Source organism: Adiantum capillus-veneris, chromosome 5, assembly GCF_014529385.1.
Source record: "Adiantum capillus-veneris isolate H3 chromosome 5, ASM1452938v2, whole genome shotgun sequence".
NCBI lineage: Eukaryota > Viridiplantae > Streptophyta > Polypodiopsida > Polypodiales > Pteridaceae > Adiantum > Adiantum capillus-veneris.
Genome location: NC_140935.1, coordinates 98,646,509 through 98,654,034, shown reverse-complemented (window position 1 = coordinate 98,654,034; position 7,526 = coordinate 98,646,509). Strand labels below are relative to the sequence as shown.

The following is a 7,526-nucleotide window of genomic DNA, read 5'->3' as shown; positions in this document are numbered from 1 at the left end:
TCTCTCTCTCTCTCTCTCTCTCCAAAAAAAAAAAAACTCTCTGTAGCAGTCCACGACGGCGTGGACTCCGGCATGGACTGGTTGAGAGAGTTTTTTTAAGAGAGAAAGAGAGAACAATGCTTGTAGAAATGGCGCACTTATTGCCTGCATATTATGTGTTAGTGCGTAGAAATGGCGCTCTCATTGGTTGCATATTACGCATCCTATCAGTGCTGCTCAAATGTCGCACTCATTGCCTGCAAATTACGTATCCTCTCTTGCTCACAAAAAAGAAAAAAAACTCTCTGAAACAGTCCGCGCCGGCACGGACTGTTTCAGAGAGTTTTTTTTCTTTTATTGGTGAGCGAGAGAGAAGCACTTACAAAAATGGCGCACTCATTGCCTACATACTACGCATCCTTAGTGTTGCTCAAATGGCGAGCTTAGTGCGTGCATATTAGTTATCCCCTCTTTTTCTCAAAAAGAAAAACTCTTTGAAACAATCCACGCCCGCGGGCTATTTCAGAGAGTTTTGTGTGTGTGTGTGTGTGTGTGTGCGTGCGTGTGTGTGTGTGTGTGAGAGAGAGAGAGAGAGAGAGAGAGAGAGAGAGAGAGAGATCAGAGATCAGAGATCAGAGATCTAAATAGTGCCTACATGCTACGTCTATTGTCACTAACCTTCAACGGCTATGTACCACAGAGTATTCTATTGTTGTTCGCGAGATGGATTTGTTATCATGAGTGCAAACCAAAGATAAACCTAGAGGCCCGATCGTTGCATAGGGTGCATATAATCGACCATAGCAAAGATGACAATTGCATCATCACCCAACATTCCAAAGGGAGGTTTCTCTTTTGATCACGAGTCTACTCTGTCACTATGCGCTTCAAGCACGATCCCTTAGCTCATACCTCCTCTTTATTTTTGGAAAATCCAGGTATGATGAGGAGGGTCAATGGCTTTTGGATGATCACATCACTAGAAGGTAAGCATCTTCTCTCGATTAGCAGCATTCTTCTTGGTGGACGGACATGACCATCTCTTATACAGCGCGTTGTCAATATGATGCAGCCCTTTTTTCCTCATGTAGCTAGCAACATTTTCATACCACCTTATCCTGTGCAGACACAAGCTCAAAACAGACTAAATTTTGTCGCAAACAAATTAATATGCAAAGTCTTTGCAGCGGCTTCCCCTCTTGTTGAAATTGTTGCTCCAGATGTGAAGAAGGCTCTTGTACTACTTTTTAGAGTAGGGTATGGCTTTAATCTTCACAGATTGGAGCCGAGTTTAACTCTTATAATTGGTAGTTGCATGAATTTCCACATGACCAAGGATGTGAAGTATATTCTAAAGGTGATGTGCTTTTCCATTGGGTGGTGGATGCTCTATCCTTTGTGACATCTAAAATATTTTTCCAAACAATAATTCAAAATGGAAAGGAGTCGTATCCTCAATATTCGTGAAAGAAGTTGTTCAATTGATGCATGATGTGAGATATACTATGGTCAATTTGGATTCCACCCTCATATTACGAAGGCCAAACTTGAGTCCCCATAAGGAGGCCATAAAATTGAACCTCTATGAGATGTTAGACATAGATCCTTACATAGTTAATATAAAGGCCAAAATCCATGAAAAGGTCAATAGCTTGGGAGAGAATCATAGCACTGTTTCCCACGCTATTGTGTTACTAATGAAGAAATAACCTAAAACAAATGACGTATAATAAAGGTTTGCAGGCTTTAGCAGCTACTCATGTTTATAGATTAATAGTTGATTAAGCAATGACTCAAAGAGAGAGAGAGAGAGAGAGAGAGAGAGAGAGAGAGAGAGAGAGAGAGAGAGAGAGGAAGAGACGTTTTAAGCCATAGGAACATTCCACAAGAGACCTCATAGCTCTTTTGATGAGTCTTGAAGTCCTACTCTAAAGGGAAGGGAAGGGAAGAGCCTAAGAGAGAGTTTCCTTAAGAGAAAGAACTTTGAGAGAATAAATGCACAATCACATGATATATGCGTTAGTAAATTTGTGTTTTGTTTCACGTATACTTGGAGGGGTCACTTGATAATCATGTGACTCTCCATGAGTGCAACAAAAAGAGTTATAAAATATCTTTTTTCCTCACATTTTCACATATATAAGGGTACCATAAAATGGAATTGGAAAAAAAATTTACAGATTAAATAGAAAAAGGGTGTATTTTATTTGTAAAAAATTCACAGATAAGGGATTATAGAAAGTAGTCCTTAAACACACATGATATACACAATTTATACATAGTCCCCCCCCCCCCCCCTCCGAGCTTGAGCACAAATATCACACTAACCAATATGCTTTGCACTTGTTGGTACTTATACTAATAGTAAAATTGATGACATGTATCATGATTACTAGATTTTTATAATGGTGACCTAAGTTCAAAACATGGTCCATTTACTTATAGAACTTTCTACATAAAGTATTTCTTAGTTTCCAAAAAATATGTTTTTGCTAGCAATGGGGCTAACCGTTTTATTGTTTGGTTTTAGAGAAACCTCTCTCTCTCTCTCTCTCTCTCTCTCTCTCTCTCTGTTCTCTCTCGTTGGAGAAGAAGTATACATATACTTGAGTAGATCCCTTGATAACTTTACTCGGTTCTGAGCTTGCTCGGATAAGTTTGCTCGTTGTTTGGTAGAACTCTTCAGGATAAGTTGTATAGGGAAAGGAGGAAGACCCTCTACCCGTCTTCCAAAACAGCGAGAGCAGTAACCAAACCACTCTTCCTTAGGGCATGGGAACCTCCTTACCACTTCTTCTTCAGGATTGTCGAAGTGGACTAGCAGTACTCACATGCGTTGTGCGAATCGGTAGGTGACCTTCCGCCGCTTAGCTTCGGATGCCTTCCTCTTTGGCAAGCTGGGTATGACCCGGCTCTCTGAGCTTGAAGCACTTGCTTGGCTAGATGCTTCTCCCTTTGAGATCATGTGTTTCCAGAATAGCTTAGCCTTTCCTTACCTTTGGCTCGAGCAGCCCCTTTAGGCCATTTTGGAGTAGAGGTTATAACTTTGATTGCAGTTTCCTTAGGAAAGAGAGGCCTTACCGTTTTCTTTTCTCCTTTGATGTGGATGACTTCTTCGCAGTGAATGTCGATGTAGACGATTTCAGCCCCTTCGTTGCCTTCGTTGCTGGCACTCATTGAGAGTGTGTTTTGGTTGACAACACTGATAGCACTTCATACACCTCCCACCTAATGCTCTCAATTTGTGGTTAGAACGAGCTTACCTCTTGAATACTGACAACAATACAGCCTGGCAATAGTACTTCAGTGAAGGCTGCTAGTGCCTCTTGAATACTAACAACACTATAGCCTGGCAGTAGTACTTCAATGAAGGCGGCTAGTGCCTCTTTAGTCTCCTCCTCTTCTGTCCTCCAGTTAGAGAATTCCTACAGGCATTCGTCCATGATTGATGGTATGCGTTACTTTTAGCATTGTAAACTGAAGGTTTCCGAGAAGCCCTTCTCAGTGGGGCACCAAATGACGGGAGCAAAGTGAGACAAGAACCCCGACGCCCTCTAAAATGCCGAGAGCCGATGGCACGCCTCGAGCCGGTCACGATAAAGAGAACAGGGGGCACCACCTAGCTTTGAGCGGCTAGTACGCAGAGAACGGTGATGTGAACACTGCAAACTTACACACACACACACACTCACACACACACACACACACACAGAGCATTGACAAATGATGAAAACCCTCGAGGGTGTGAGGGAGAATTATTTCTTGCCGTATTTACAATGACCTTCCTTCTGGCGAGGTGACACATAGTGGTGATAGAGAGAGAGAGAGGGAGAAGAGATGGTGAATCTACTTGGTGCGATCTCTAAAGAGGACTCGATGATATGAAACTTTCCACCAAGATGTGTATGTGTGTGTGCATCGACCGTTGGAGTCGAGAGGTGGACGTAGCTCCCTTCACATGGTGCAATTCCCAAAACAAACCATCACACAAGTCCCCTCCCCGTGATGCCAATAGTATCAATTCCCCCCACTAAAACTCTACCAAGTACTGACCTCTCATGAACCCCCCCCCGATATTGACCTCTCATGAACTGCCCCCTGTATAGGTGTTGGCTGCTTGGATTACGGTAATCCGGTTTTGATTAGGGTAAGCTAATCGGGGAGACAAAGCAAGGCGGTGGGCCCGATGTGGTTGACCCTTGCTTTGTCTTGGGAAATATTTAAAATGAAAACTTCTAGGTGGGCCTTTGTGACCATCACCTACAAAGAGGGAAATCTACAAGCTGGGGATTTTACAAGGCTTGGGTGAAAAATGAAAAATGATGATAATAACCCACGGTTTACTGAAAATAGTGTTATGGTCGCGTGATGCCGGTGAATGGCAGCTTTGCCAATGTGTTGATGTACTGCGTATGTCTTTTCGGGGTCGGCCGGGGCATGCCTTGGATGCCTTTGTTCTTTTTGTTGTCGGTGTCGCGTGATCCGCGTTGTCCTCCTTTGTTGATGGTGTCGTAGTCGTAAGATCCTCAATTTTTTGTATTTTATGTGTGGTGTGTGCATATATGTGTGTGTGTGTGTGTATGTATGTATGAGTGTGCGAACATGTATGTGTATATATGTATAATCGTGTGTGTGTGCGTATACGTATATGTGTGCGCATGCGTGCGTGGGAATGGGGGTGTAAATATATGTAAATATTTATATATATTTTTTGTTGTTTTTTCGGAATTGTTTCAACGCAGAGGTGGAGGGGAGAGCGGGGGTGTGAGAGGGGGGGGGGGGGGGGATGGGAGTGTGTGTGTATGTGTATGTGTGAGTGTGTGTGTGTGTGTGTGTGTGTGTGTGTGTGTGTGTGTGTGTGTGTGGGTGGGTGTGTGAACGGGTAAGCGGCGCTTGCGTGTGTGCGTGTAAGCTGGCTGCGGAGAGGGAGAGGGAGAGGGAGAGAGAGAGAGAGAGAGAGAGAGAGAGAGAGAGAGAGAGAGAGAGAGAGAGAGAGAGAGAGAGAGAGAGAACATGAGCGGGGATGCCTGCTAGGAGCCGTGGGTGAGAGGGAGAGGGTGTGGGAAAGAAGGGGGGGTGAGAGGATAGGGGGGTGGGTGATGGGGCTTCAATCGGCCCCTGCCATGGGCTGGGTCCAGAGTGCACGAGGGCGAGCGTGAGCGGCGGGCCAACAGAAGCCAAGAACGGGGGGAAGGGGGGCAAGCTTAGTCAACGGGAGAGGGGGGTGAGAGATTATATATTTTTTTAAAAGTCCCCCTAAGGCGGGTTCCCGGCATGGGAAAATAAGGTGAGAGAGGGTAATGGGGGGGTTATGAGTGATGGTGAGAGGATAGGGTGGCAGAGAGAAGATAGAGATAGAGAGAGAGAGAGAGAGAGAGAGAGAGAGAGAGAGAGAGAGAGAGAGAGAGAGAGAGAGAGAATCATATAAGGCCCGCGGGACCACTCCCAGGAGAGAGAGAGAGGGCTAAAGCTAGGTGAAGATAGGGGGGGTGAGAGAGATGGCCCACCAAGGTTAGGGAAGAAACAAGCGGGGGGGGGGGGGGGGGGGGGGGGGGGGGGGGGGGGGTATAAGGCCGAAGGGGGTGTGGACAAGAGAGGGAGAGGAATATCATATGGCGGCCCCTCGGGGCTAGTGTGTCGATGAGCAAAGGGAGAGAGAGAAAGAATATTTGAAAGAGAGAGAGGGAGAATATACAATATTTGCGGTGGCCCGCCAGAGGGTGTGACAGAGGCACCATTGTCTTATACGCCCACCGGGCCCCGGTGATGCAGCGGCAGAGTAAGTGAGAGAGAGAGAATTTTGGCGGAGCCGAGCAGTAGGAGAGAGAGTCCGTCTTCTAGCGATAATGGAGAAGTGTGGCCAAACTGGTGGCTCCCCGCTAGTGGTTAGGCTTAGAGGGGGGGGAATGGTGAATGGTCAAGAGCTCTTCTTGTTTATTTATTTTTTCTTCTCTTCTTCTTTGGGTAATATGCCTTCCCTTCCTTAGGGTGTAGTTCTCGTGGTCACCGTTTTGGAAACCGGCCGTCATTGCCCTTAAGGTCTCTTTCCCTTTGAAGTTGTTCCTGTGTTTTCAGCAATTTGGTTTCCAATGTCGTTTTTTCCTTTTCTCTTTTGGCTTTCATCTTGTTTCGTTTTGCCTTCCAGGATTTTCTAGGGGTTTGGAGAGACAAGTTGTCTATCTCTGTTTGACTAGCTGGGACATTCCTTGCTACCTCATGTGCTTGAGCTCTAGTGACCGCGTTTATTGGAATGTTTGGTTTTGTTTTTGATCCACTTGAGGTTGACACAATCCCTTTTTTGTTCATGGTTGCTTTTCCTTTGTTTTCGGGCTTTTTTTGGGCAGTGTGGAATAAGATGGTCGGTCATGCATCCGTCACAGAATCCAAAAAATTTCACCCACTCTCCTTTTTTTGGACAAACTCTAGCCTAGTGATCACCGCCACATTCATAGCATGGTTCTGCAGGTGGCGGAGAAGCTTGTGGAGGTCCCATCGGTTGTCTTGTTCTAGGAGGGTAGCCTCTGGGTTTGTAGCCCTGATTTGCCATAAACATGAGCATATTCTTGTCGACCAAGTAATGATTTTTGGTTGGTTGTGCTATGTATGAGGGCTCGGGAATTTCTTCCGGAATTATCCATCATACTCTGATCAGAAGGTGGTTCTATGGGTTGCACTATCCTTACCATAGCCCTATTTTCTTGGGGTAAGGGAGGTTGATGTCCCAACACAGGTTGAGATTTTTCCTGAACCAAGATTGCGTTGTTTGGGCTCCACTTGGTACCTTGGAGGGGGCGGAATTTTTTGCCCCCCATGTGGTCCGTATTGTCTCTCTTTAACATAGTTCCGATTATACAAACATTTGTGAGTTTCGTGGTTTGTCCATTTTTGTTCTATATCACACCATTTCAATATTCTCTGTGTGTTTACTCCTAGCCTTTGCTGAAGGTTGCATCACTGGGTTGGATGATCTCCTCCATAAGTATCGAATTTTCGGGTGGGTAGTTGTCGTGTGTTCGGGTTCGTCCTGTTTCCTTGGTTTATCCTCCCGATCACTTCCTCGATCATTTGATCAACGTCCGACACAATTGGGTTTTGCCCTCCCAATTTTGTCGTGGACTCACTCGTGGTTGAAGAGGTGCTACTAGTCCCTGGTCTATGTCTTCAGTCACCTCCCCATATGCTTTGTAGTTATCTACAAGATAGAACGCTTCTTTCGTGACTTTCTCAAAGGGTTACATATGCTTTCAGGTGCAAGTCCTTTTTGAGCGTGTCATTTCACAATCCCTCTATGAAGAGGACTGATAGTCTTTCATCCTGAGGTAGTCTCAAGCAGGGAATCTTTCTATGTATTGCTTAAAACAAAGTGATGATTCCTTCACTTTCTCTTTTTCCTTTTGCCTAAATGCATAGATCTGGGAGACAGTGTTATGATTGATCCCTCTTTTTGAGAATTCCTCAGCGAATTCTCGGAGAAGTTGCTCAATACTTGAGAATTCCAATCTGTTTAATGTTTGGAACCAAGTCAGGGCAGTACCTTCCAATGTCAA

At 45.1% G+C, this 7,526-nt stretch overlaps 1 pseudogene; it reads left to right on the top strand.

The window, feature by feature from the left end:
• The first annotated feature begins 859 nt into the window (after positions 1–859).
• On the top strand, positions 860–1,688 carry LOC147457800 (2-C-methyl-D-erythritol 2,4-cyclodiphosphate synthase, chloroplastic pseudogene; annotated as a pseudogene).
• Positions 1,689–7,526: the final 5,838 nt, after the last annotated feature.